Genomic DNA, 13,523 nt, shown 5'->3' with positions numbered 1-13,523 from the left:
ATATATATATAATAATTCCTATCCCTGTGTGTACGTAATAATGCGGACCTCCCAACAGCATCCTGACTGATTAATACTACACTGGCTGCCTTCTCTCTTCGTGAATATTGCTACAACGGCGTTACAGTAATTATTATTACAGATCGTTGAATTATTCCCCAATAATTAGACCCGTTACATTGGTTATATCAATATAATTCCGGCTGTCGCGTATACGACGCATAATGAAACCCATCGTAAAATATAGTTTATATATTAGTGCGTAATTCGAGGTGCAATTTCATATTTAAAAGAAGGTGGCAATTCTTTGCAAAGATCAAATGTAACGAAACACCTTTTTTTCTTCGTCCCATCTCAAACACTTAAAAAGTGACATTAACGACGATCTTTTTTAAATAACTTTAATCAAATTAAGTAGTTTATAATAATATGCACATCGATCGCCTTAAATAAAAAATTGTTTTCATATAATATTAATATCTTTCGCTTAATGATATTATAATTGATATTATATATGAAAATAATTAATATCACTAACTATTCGTTTAGTGATATTAATTATTCTCATATAATTAATATTGTTAAACGAAGAAATAGGACTGATATTAAGAGATTTTATATTTTATAAGAAATAATGAAAACCCATATTTAAAGATTTCTAAAATAAAAATTAAATGAGAAAATTTAGAAAATAAAAGACAGAACGTCGCATTCTATCTGTAATTTAAAAAATCCGAAGTCGAAACAAGATATTCAACAATCATAAATAACACGGGAAAAGAGGAAAGGTGAAACACTGGACGCAATCTACGTAATCATCTGCCTACTTAGGAAACTTTTGTACCCGTCTAAATTTCAATTAAGCAGTCGTATCTCGTTCGCCCTCGGTAGTGTCGAATACCTGACACCGGTGTCGTTTCATAACAACTGCCTGAGAAGCTCATTTAAGTGGGACCCTCTTCGCACCCCAGAAAGGTGAGACGATAAAGAGAGAAGAAGCATCTCACATGATCAGACTTCATAAGCAAGAGTGGAGCTTCACGAGCTTTCGAGAAAGATATAAGTAAACTCGATGCCGCTCCTTCGAATCGCTCCTGCGGATCGCAAGAATGCTTCACCCTTGAACCCTAGTCAGAAGCCGAAAGTCTATCGCTAACGTAATGGCCCAAGGCGCGACCCTCGCCAGTCTCACCGCTACTTTATATTCGTCTGAAATCGTGCATATTTAATCGCAAAGCAGCTACGATCTACTTTCTCTAAGAGTTAATCGCGTCGGGACGCGCGATAAATACGCGCCAGCTGAATCCGAGATCGACGGCGCCCTATCTCTCTTCGAAAGGAGTTTTCGGAAAGATTCCATCTGACGCGCAGTGAATCTCTGAAGCTGAGAGGCAACTCGCTGCATACGCTATCGGATAAAAATGTGTGTGTGTGTGTGTGTGTGTGTGTGTGTGTGTGTGTGTGTGTGTGTGTGTGTGTGTGTGTGTGTGTGCGTAACAGGAAGAGAGGAAGGGAGAAGACAGTTTTCCGATATGAAACATTTCCTGTCTGAAATAAGTGAATTAAGGGAAATCCTGTTTGTAGGAAGTTAGATTTCTAATCTTCGAACTTGGTGATTAGCACTATGATTGTTAATATATTTTGTTTCTTGTGTTAAAAAAATAGAATAACTATATTAATACAAAAAGTAATTCCTATTTCTCTAACCTACTTCTATTAGCTTATTAAAAGACGAAACTTGATTACATCGATAAAAAAATAAAAATATGCTAAAATAAATTTTTATATATTTTTAAAATTTTAATCTATTTCAAAGTACAAAGTTTTAATTTATTTCTTGTAAATAAATTAAAATCTAGTTACACCTATCATTTTTAATTCTTTTAATTTTTACAATAGTACATATATAACATAATCCCCGATTTTAAAGTCAGGGAAAAAAATATTCGTCAAAATTAAAAATATAAAAAAATCAATTTAAGTAAAGCTCACAGCATCAAGAAGAAAACAGTTTCGTGCATCTGCATATTTAAAATTCAATTTATGTTTGTCTTTCATCAATCTTTCATCAATTTTGAATGATTTTTTCGACGAACAAAGAGACTTGTCAGAAATGTAACTGTAAAAAAGTATCGGAAAACCTAATGCGACGTATGATCACGTCGTAAAGGGAATATCTCCGATTCGAGTACGAGCGGTGCCGGGTACGAGATCGCAGTTACATAACGTTACACGAAAGTTACGCGACATCATGTGAAAGGGCTTTTCGTTTTTCACATTTTTCATCGCTTTCCCGCGCGGCGCGGCGCGACGCCGAGATACGGAATTACGGTGAAAAAGGGGATGCCCGGATGTAACACGTCGAACTGTCATCACGAGGACGTCTCGCGCGAGTGAATCGTTCCAACTAAAACCGGGCGACGTGTCTATTTGCGTCGCTGCTGGCACATCTATCGAATGAGAACGACGGAAGTTGTGCAAAAGGACCGCTTCGGGCACGCGCCGCTGGGAGACAATTAAAAAAAAAATATATATTCCAGTTGTCGTATTTATAGTAACGCTTGCGATTTCGAACAGATCGAACGCACAAACAGTGGAATTTGTAGTGCGAAACTGTCATGGGAACACGTGCGTATTCTAAAAATTTTATTTAAAGAGTGTATCTGACTCTTCAACGAATACAACACATCTAAGATTTCACGCATATACACGTTGCATTTTTATGCAACAGCGAATTGAAATATAGAACTTTATACGAATGCGAGAATCGCATATCGATCTTCTATCACAGCTGCGAAAATCCTTCGACACATCATTCACAGTACTGCAGCAGCGCGATATACATATACATATGCATAAGAAGAAATAAACTTCCAACGAGAGACGCCAGGAAATTTCGGTTCGCCGAAAAATCCCAGAGATACGAAGGAAGGCGGAGAAGAAAGAGAAAGAAAGAAGGAAAAAAAAGAGAAAGAGGGGAGAAGAAACGGCGGAAAACGGTATCAAGACGGAAGTGCAACGAACGCGCGCGAACGAACCTTTATCAGCCTCCAGAGGCACGTGGCCGCCGGTACGGGTCGAGAACGACACCGGATATAAGCGACGGATAAGAAAGTTTCGCGGCGCTATGAAAAATGCAACGGCCGAGTTATCGTCGATGTGAATTTTTCATCGGTGCGAGTCAAGTCCTGGTCGCGGGAGCTACTCGCGAGATTCTTGTCCTCCGTCTCCCTTCCACCCCATCCTTCCACGTCAGTCGGTCCTTTCCTCCACCCGCCGTCAAACGGATGTAACAAGCATCGAGCGTAAGAAGTTCCGGCCTGACCGTCGGTGAAACTGTCCACGGTAAGCGACACCAACTTCCGTCGCTTCCGGTCACATGCACGATACAAGTATATACTGCAGCAATGGTATTATGAATTACAGAAACATGTGCTCTCTCCACACAAAAAACTGTTCTTAAATCAACCATACTATGCTCATATATAAGCACAAATATTATAATCTTAGTTCAAAAACTTTTTTTGTAAAAATGAATTAATTATCCGAAGCAAAAAAGATATCACATTTATTTCATATTTTACAAAAAATAATCAATTCAAGACTTGCTCGATAAAAAATCTTACATCAAATCACAAATTCAGTCAAATCTAGACTAAAATTTTTGAAAAGAAATTACAATATTTTTACTTATATATAAGCATATTATCTCGTTGATTTAAGAATAGTTTTCTTCTGTGCAAGATCCATTAATCTCGTTAAGGGGACAATTTTGTTTAATTATAATTTAAAAGAAATTAAAACTTATTTTTTTGTAAAATATGAAATAAAATGATATCTTTTTTGCTTCGGATAATTAATTTATTTTTATAAAAAAAGCAAATTTTTATTACGAATTATATTATATTTGTATTGTGTGTATTTTAAAAGAGATATTAACAATTGCCTATTCCATGTGTAAGTGCATTGTGTCAATATTAAAATTTATGTAATGTATTAATTTACATGAAATGTGGGAAACGAAACTTTTATAATAATTTAATAATTAATTAATATCGACAAGAGAGATACCGAAACATCGAGCATATATAAAAAATTTATTATGTTTCAGAATATATTTAAAATATTAAAACAACTTTCTTCATTTCTATATAATAATCAATTAAATACAATGACTGTATTTAATTGATTATTATATAAATAAGGAAATAATAATTAATTAAATACAATTTCGGATAATATTTTGAAAAGTTAACATTTGACTCATACCATCTGACACAACAACGCTATAAAGCTACTTCTAAACTTGAATGAATTTACGTCATAATATCACAACCTCCTGTCATTTTTACATCATTTTCACACACTCGTTTTCTTTAACGCGGGGTGTTTCTCTGTTACAAGGAACCTAGTTTCCAAAGTGTTGCCTCAGCGAGAGTGCAGCGAAATTCTTCGCAGAACTATGCAGACGGTGGTGGTCCATCGCGGAGAAATAAGACGGCGCCTAATAAAGTTCCGGCCGAGTGTTTTCCTCGGAAGATGTCTTCGACCCGACCCTCGTCACGAGTGTATCCCCACCGAGAAATAATCACGCGCTTAGGGGTGCACCGTAAATCTTCTACCGTTGTTGCGAACGCGGTCGCATCCGCAATATAGCGTCGCGTTACGTTTATACAGCCTCTAAACGCAGATACATGAATCCAACATTTATTACTGGCAATTCAATTGTAGTTTAAATTTGCATTTGCTGAAATTACTTTAAATGTGGTGGCTAATTTCTGAAGCGAAAGAATTTTTTGATTATACTGGTTAAAGTACAGTTTTTGTTACGTTTCATATTTTTGACACACCACTTATACAATTAAAAAAGTAAGTCTCGAGATTATAAAATATAATCATTCTTAATAAAAGATAATAAAAATAATAATTCAAACTTTTTTCATTTTATCTCATTTGATGTTAATAACAGAAAATTAAACTAATTAGTTCAAAAACACAAACATTAATGTGGAAAATGATGCAAAGTGTGTGTGTGTGTGTGTGTAAGTCGTCTGAAATTTATGAAAAAACTGCATATATTGCAAATTGCGGATTTTTGGAAATCACTTTGTTTACTCATTTTCGTCTTGCATTTAATGTTGTCGTGCTGAAAGATTCTGGCGGCGCTACCAAAACAGTCGTATACAACATAACAAAAAGAGATGTCTCTGTCGCAGAACGAAATGTCTTGCAATCTTTTTTCGAACGTTCTTTCAGAAGTCCATGGACCTAATCGCGCCCAGATATACGCTACTTTCGGAAGGATAGTCACGATTCCGGAGCGAGATTTGTCCCGAGAGTAGGAGATTGGAAGCGAGAGAGATGAGTCACGGAAACGGAGATACGAGTTTCGAGAGGCAGATAGGAGAAATTCCATGGGGCGTGGACGGGATAAGTTATCCTCGCGTTTCCGCGTGCTCGTGTGCGCGCCGACATTATTTCGTATCTTGCAGGACACTTCGGGCAATGAGGACGTCCTGCCCGGTACGCCGCCGGAATCCATAACGAGGTCTTATCAGTCTTAGTCCGACTTCCTTCCTTTTTCTCGCGTCTCGCATCCGATCCGTTTCTTTCCCTCATGCGCTCCTCCACCGTGAAGGACTCTAATGTTCTTCTCTTTGTCCCTCTAGAATTCCTCGTCCGAAATGGAGTCCTGCTACTGACGCTACTCCACGTTCGCGCTTTTATCTGACGTTTATACCCGCGAGTGTTTACCCGTTCCACGTCACGAAACATGCACGTTGCTTCGAATTAAAATTGTAAATATATGTGAGAGACTATCTCTCTGATTCCTTCACGTACAAAAAATGAAGAATATCTTTATTTATGTGTAGAATGCAAGATTTTATTTCATGATATCTTTAAAGGAATAATAATGCAAAAAGAAAATATTAAAAAACAATTTTCTCTTCCTTTTTACTTTGTGGATATTTATTATTTTGCAGTACCGTCTTTTCTTTTCATTTTCTTTTAACTTGTCATTTTTATATTCTTAGAAGGATTGCCCTAATAAATATTTCTTTGTCTGTACTTTAATCTCAGATTCAGAGAAAATAACAAGTAATTAAAAAAAAAACCGACACGTACATGGTTGTCAGGATGCAAAAATAATTTTAGTACATAGGATTTAGTTATATACGTATAACAGTCTTAAAAATATGGCTTATTATTGGTTAAGTGTTACAATAACTAGACAAACAAATTAAGGCTTTCAATTTCTTATGTTTATATTTGTTAATTTTAATCGATTCAACAATTAAATGACATATTTTATCTGATGCATTAATAATACATCTCCAATTCTCCACTGTCAACTGTCGATTCTGAGTGGAAAATATATCTACGATGTTGTATACCAAGCAGTTTCCACGTACATTTGAAACATCTTCTCTTGCAAGAAATTCCTCAGGATTAACAACAAGACGCATATTTTTAAAATTTTCTAACTATCCGAAGATGAAATATGAGCTAAAACGTTATGGTATTATACGTACATGACTAAAGTCTCTGTGTATTAAAATTATTTTTGCGCCTTGACTCGTATTTGCCGTTTTAAAATTATTTGTCTTTATCTTACCTCTCTCTCTCTCTCTCTCTCACACACACACACACACACACACACACACACACACACACACACACACACACATGTCAAATATTATTTAAAAAATTAATCTAAAAATAAAAGTAACTTAGAAAAATAAAAATAAATCCTACTTCTTTTTACTATTTTTGACAGGAACAAAACTATATTCTATTTTGCTCTTGTTTAGCAAAATCGTCAAGGTACGCGATCGAGAATAAGTTGGTGTCGATTCGATGGTAACGAAGCAAGAAACACATCCGGTGTTCCATCCCAAAGAACATCGGGGCGAGTAAAAAGCCGAAAGGTCGCTTGGCACCAATTAATCGAAACATTCGATTTACCGTCGTTTCCGCCAAACCGACAAAACTACAATACAACGCCGCTTTACAGCGCTCCGAGCACTAATAACGAACCTCGGCGAGCGATTACACGGCGTGATTTCGCGCAGATTGGACGAGTGATTAATTCTCGCGGCCAATCCCGCCGCGTCGTCCCGTCACCCTCTGCGGATTCGTCGTCGACGGAATCCATCCCTTCGGGAGAGGATACTTTAATCCCGCGGTAACGGAGAAGCTGTGGGGACGTTTATTAATTCGTACGTCAGCTTTCCCGAGAAAGAAGACGAAACAGCATCGAGCGACGTCGGCCGAAAGACAACGAGAAGTAAAAAAATAATTTCTATAGTTATTGTCATTATCTTGCAGCTCACTTCGCAGCATTTCGACGTGCTGAAAGGGTAAAAAAAAACGAAGCAGAATTTTGCATAGACCACATCATTTTTTATTAGCTGCGACATTGCGATTGTCCTCATAATTCTATTAAAAGTATGACACAATTTTGATTGATTCTTTGCAAATATGCAGGCTCGGAAGCTTTTAACTAGTAAGTATTCGCGAGGTACACCGCAAATTGCTTCTCTGTCCAAAAGAATAACGAACGTGAGAAGTTGAGTAAAATGGTATCAAAGGTATTTTTATATTTCAATAGCATTTCCGTAAAAAAAGAGAAAAAGAGAAACGCGTATAAATATCCTATGATCATTATGTGTATATCCTTTTTAAATTTTACCTCTTTAAAACTTCGAGCTTATTTTTCCATAGCGACGAGATTTAATTTTTTCCTGTTTTCATAAATAATTTTTAAGTATCATTACTATTTTATCAGTGTTAATAAAGAAATTAATTAACATCCTTTCTTACAAATCCTTTAAACATTTTGAATCGACTTCTTCTCAAAGAAGATGTTAGACAGTTAATAGTGCTCAAGTTACAAGTGATGAACTTTCGGAGGTGCAAGTAGAAAATCTTATTCTTCCATTAGTTGCAAATGCACTTTACCTTAATTAAGAATCTTACTTTGAAAGTCAGTTGCCGAAGGACTTAATATCGCAAATTAAAAAGTTGCGAAAGCAGCTAATATCTGTAATCAAATTTTTTATCGCGAGAAGAGATCAACTCCAAGCTTCCGGCAGAGATTTACAGGTGAAAAGAATGACGATAGCCAACGTGCCCTGTATAATAATTCTTTCATCCCCGTTGTCGTCGGTCTCTAGAAACGCCCGGTATCCGCGTTGGTAGACAAAATATATACGTTCGCGATTATACGCACTAACAACAGAACGGATGACAAAGGGGGTGGGTAGAACGAACAGGGGCTATTCTTCTGCATTGATTAATGCGCCCCGCGGAGTTCGAAACAGTTCACGACCCTTCCTTTCTCTCTTCGTTGCTCTCGCTCTCACTAGACAGGCCGACTCGCATTCGCGACGAGACTCATCTCCGATTTTATGCCTCGTTTGAGGGCACGTCCCAACAGCCCTTCCCCCAAGACACCCTCGACGACGCGGCAACGATTCCGACCCTCCGACGACAACGACGACGACGACGACAACGACGACGATGAAGCGGTACGAAAATCACAGACCACGAGATTCACCGTGCGGAGAACGGTCTATTTGGTATTTAAATAAGCGTACGCGGAGTGTGCACCCGCGCAGTCATCACTCAGGGAACCGTATGGGTCTATAAGTCGAACCGATGTCTTTTTTTAGAGAAAGAGAGAGAGAAAGAAACAGTCTATAGGGAAGGGAAAGGGTGTACATAACATTGCGAAGGTTACGATCGATCGGAGCCGCTCAAGGCTGCCGAAGAGATTTTCTGTTTTACGGCAACGACAGGGGAACCCCTTTCCAAAGGTATTTTGGCGAAAGTATATTGGAATAAGGCGAGAACATCTTTACGTACGAAGGGTACCTTCTACAAGTTCTCAAGCGAAGCCGCTTTGGCAGAAAAATTGTCCTTGAACCGACCGTTAAAAATTCCGTTATAATGATATACTAAGATTCCCTTATACTGATAATCCAGCAATATATCCATCCGTAGCTACAAGTAATTTTCATAATGCAATATTCGATAATGACGAGACATTCTGCACATATTGAATATTTCTTAACTAGTTTGCTCATTAGTTCTCTTAACTATGCATGAAAATAAGCGTGCATTTAAGTTAAGTACACTGTAAAAAATAACAGTGCAAACTTAACACCATGCGATGTCTATATAATTTTCACCGTGTTGGTGTTAAATTAATATCAACATAGTGTGGATTTAACACCATGGATTTTAAATCTACACATCCATGGTGTTAAATCCACACCATGATAATGTTGATATAAATATCAGAGGTTTTAAATCCACACCATGTTAGTGTTAATTTAATACCAACACGATGAGAATTACATAGACACCGCATGTATTAAATCAACATTGGCATTTTTTAGAGTGTACACTCTAAAAATATAGGTGTGGATTTAACATCTCATGCCAATGTTTATATAATTCTCATTATGTTAATGTTGATACAAACACAAGACGATATGAATTTAAAGCCATAGGTGTGGATTTAACATCCCAGTATAAATGATTTAACATTAATATAGTGTTAAGAATTTATCAGATATATTATAATTTTTTTCATTCTATTAAAAAATACGTGTAACATATCCTTAAATTCACATGTTGGAGTTTATATCAACACCAACACGATAAGAATTCATGCTGCTAAATCTACTCCCATATTTTTTGAAATATAACAATTTTATACTTTATAAGCGTTATAAGCATTATTAGAGAACGAAAGCAGCTTATTCATCGTCATCTCATCTCCCTTAGCCTCATGATGTCGCTTTAAACGATATTCACTGTGTCTTAATCCATAGGTATCTCGGACAACGCGAGCCCTTGAAACAAAGTTGCCGGGTCGTCCAGCAAGAAGACTCCAGAGACACAATAACATGCTCCCGTATTAAACGCGGCTAAAGTATGAGGGCATCAACTCCGCGCTCTTCGCAAGCTTCATATACCTCAACGTGTATACGTATCATTCCGTGGAAAGTTTCGGGATCAGAGGGAAGGAGGGAAGGAAGGAAGAATAAGACGTACACTTGTATCTGCTCGCCGAATTCCTGCTTCCGACGAGCGGACATTTATCTCGCTGTATTCGAGCGCTCGTGAGCATCGAGCCAAGAATATTTCCCCGTTTCTTTTGCATCTTCTATCATAAATTCATAATTAATTCAACCAACAATAATAACGAGCAAAATGTATATTTATATTCTATTCTCCGGCCATCCATTTGAGGAAAGAAGAAATTCAGAGCGATGGTAATATCTGTCGCACCGTGTCCTATGACGCGCTATGCCGGGTCTATAGACAAGCGAGAAAAATTATAGGTCTGTTATTGTGTACTTTCCTCCCTGGCTTTTCATACTTGATTATTTATTTACGCAGAGCAACACTCGATTCCGTGAACCGATCGAATTTTTCTCACAGAAGCAGTTCTCTTATTATCTCAGCATCAGCTACGTTAGCTTTTTAAGTGATATGAGTATATAGTCAATCGTAATGCGACTAATATATTCAATATTACCATTTTAAAAAATTATAAATTAAATAAAAAGATTAAAGAAAACCTTTGATCCTAGTATTATTATTATAATTTTTAATGTCATTTAAAATTAGTAATTTTATTATATTGTTTTAATGCAGCAGATGAAAATTGAAGAATAAAGTCGAAACTTGTACCGCTTATTAAAGATTTTCAAATTTCTTAGAATACACTAACATTTTTTATAAGTTCAATTTTGACCTGTTTATTGAATTTTAATTTTTGTGGATATTATTATAATAAGCTGGATTTAAAATATTAAACAAAAACATTATTAAAGTTAAACCGAGGAATTAATAATTTGAGCTAAGATTTTTTCTATTAACAAAATATTTCGAAAATAAACAATAAAAATATACGTCAAACTACCAAAATAATATTATAGCGTTATAAACTAATAGGAGTGCTGTCGACCATAAAATCAAAATTCTTTTATAACATTGTTATATGTGTAATTTTAAATTTATGCAAAAATTAAATCCTCTCTCGAAATTTGAAATATTAACACAGAAACCAGTGATTTATACTAGTTAATCCAAATTTTACTGGAATTATGTTTTCAAGTTAAACGCTCACTTTTATTAAAAATGGAGATGAAATTCAACATTAACAATAAAATGAAAAAGTAATTCAAAAGTAAATGAAATACTGTCTGGAATTATAGCATTAAAAAAGAGAGCAGTACAATGATAATCGTCACAATCCGTTTAATACGCTATAAACATTGAATAAAGCACTGCCTGTTAAAGAGTTAATACGGACGACGAATCATCTTTAAGAATATAAAGAGACTCTCCGAAATTTATATTAAAGACAGTCGCGTCGGTCGTCGTCTGGTATGTCGGGAGCATAAATTATACCAGAATGGAGAATGTGCCCGCACAAGTTCTCTCGTTTGACGACTGCTCGTTTTATTCGCTTCGTCGGCGTATTTCTAACATTAGACCCTTTAAAGACGATTAATTTTTCGACAATGAAAATAAATGTTTCCGCATAATATCTACGGTTTTCGTTAATACATCAAAAAATTTAAATTTTAAACCACACATCATAGAGATGTTGAACTAAGCGAGTACGTTTTCGACAAGACACATGTTTTATCTTATATGATATCGCGAACAGTAAAATACATGTAAGGAATACAAGAGATGTAAAATTTCGAGGTTGTTCAATGTTAAACGTTACGATTAATTACATTTATTTTGAAATTATTAAAACTGGAAAGCATGCTTAAGCTCTGTAATAAACAACGATATTGCGTGACCGATGTTGCGGATTAAAAGTACAAATTTGGAAGAGGTATGTATGAATATAAAAATATGTTTGCGAGTTTAATAGCAAAAGAATAATGTTAGTAGTTAATAATTATTAATTTTAACAATATATGTTTGTTAACGTTGTCACAATTTTCATAGATCGCCAAAAATTAAAAGCACCCAAAATAATGAATATATTAAAAACACACTCTTAGTGTGTACGTTAAATCATATTACAAAAGCAGTTTACTAAAAAGAAAAAATACGCGATTACGATTCACAAATGATTCAAATTCTACTACTGCACTCATAAAAAGAGTGTTTAATTTTAAGATATTAAAATGTTTTATTCTTTCTCCATTTTGTAAACATTTTAAGATGCTTCAGAGTTTCAAACTTTTCCATGAAACAAAACACTATGTGTTTGGATTTAAAATACTAAAAAGTTTACAAATAAAGAATATCTTTTATTGTTAAAACGTTTGTTTCGCAAAGATATTTTAACGTAAGCATAAAAAAATCTGTACTCTTTACAATATGTTATCCAAGACAGTTAATTATACAAGATAATTATAATAAAATTATTTCTATTTTGTTATAATTATCTTGGATAATAATAGTAACTATCTTGTTTTATAATAACAAAACAAACTAATATTAATAATTTCTCTTGTCGTTGAACGTAAACTTTAAAATGAATTCTCTTCTAAACTAGTTTTTTAATTCCTTAACTGTTACAGCCGGTATAGTGTCAACAGAACATTAACAGCGGAGTAATTCGAGGGGAGATTACGGCGAGAAGTTAATTAGCACGATCGACTCGCGTCGCTAATTGTAAGTACTACCGCGATCATGGGCGGTATCGAGCACGCGACGTTCACGCAAATACCTCGCGATTTAACGAATCTAACGAGAGTGCGGGTAAGCGAGCGTTGCAACGAAACGGGGGGGTGTGTTAAATTAGCGGTGTCGGCAATTTGGTCAGCGGCCAGGCGTTTAATTTACAAGCGTAATAATTCAGACGTGTATCTCCGAGAGTCGGTGACGAGAGAACTTGCGCGTTTTCGGGACGAAAGCTCACTTGCTCCAGAATCCGACCGACGAATTCTGATGGCGCTATGTAAAGAGATACTACCTATCTCTTAGAAAGAAGAAGATAATTTTTCCTTACTTGTACGACGAGGCGACAGGAAGATCCTCGTAGGTGTGGAGATAATCAGTTGTCGCGAACCCCGACAGCGTTACCTGTTCGTCACAGAATTACACCAAGAGTGCGGAGAACACCAACAGCGGAGAACAGACAGCGTCACGTGTCATTGAAAACCGTCACTTATACAAGTTCACACTGGCCGGTCCGGCGGTACCGGTGATCCGGCGAAGATTCTCGTCGCGAACGATCACTGTCCTTGTCCGAGGGGAAAAATACAACATCCAGTCGTTTTCCAGGTTTTCGGACAAGTAAACGAGTACACGCCGCTATCCTCTTTCCCGTGGGATAGCTTTCAGTTATGCCGCACACCTCGAGACGCCGTGAGAAGGTACACCCGTCAACGAGAGCGTCTTCCTAGTGAACGCGCGCGGTTTTTCCGCGATGCTCTCGCGGAAGATGCCGCGCGTGGTTCCGCTTTCTCCAGGTCGGGAGGAACGAGGAAGAAGGCGGAGAACAAAAGGAAAACGCGTTCGCGAGAGAGAGGGAG

General features: G+C 36.5%; 1 protein-coding gene across 1 annotated transcript in view; it reads right to left on the bottom strand.

The window, feature by feature from the left end:
* The window catches only part of LOC108750299, a 304,877-nt gene extending 291,787 nt beyond the window's left edge, over positions 1-13,090 (bottom strand). Inside the window, exon 1 of the mRNA XM_018489664.1 lies at positions 12,998-13,090. The gene's annotated coding sequence lies outside the window, so the exon portion shown is untranslated. The remainder of the gene's footprint in view (positions 1-12,997) is intronic.
* Between the last annotated feature and the right edge of the window lie 433 nt (positions 13,091-13,523).

The sequence above is a fragment of the Trachymyrmex septentrionalis genome, unplaced genomic scaffold (assembly GCF_001594115.1).
Source record: "Trachymyrmex septentrionalis isolate Tsep2-gDNA-1 unplaced genomic scaffold, Tsep1.0 scaffold11, whole genome shotgun sequence".
Classification (NCBI taxonomy): domain Eukaryota; kingdom Metazoa; phylum Arthropoda; class Insecta; order Hymenoptera; family Formicidae; genus Trachymyrmex; species Trachymyrmex septentrionalis.
This window is presented reverse-complemented; position numbering and strand designations above follow the sequence as displayed.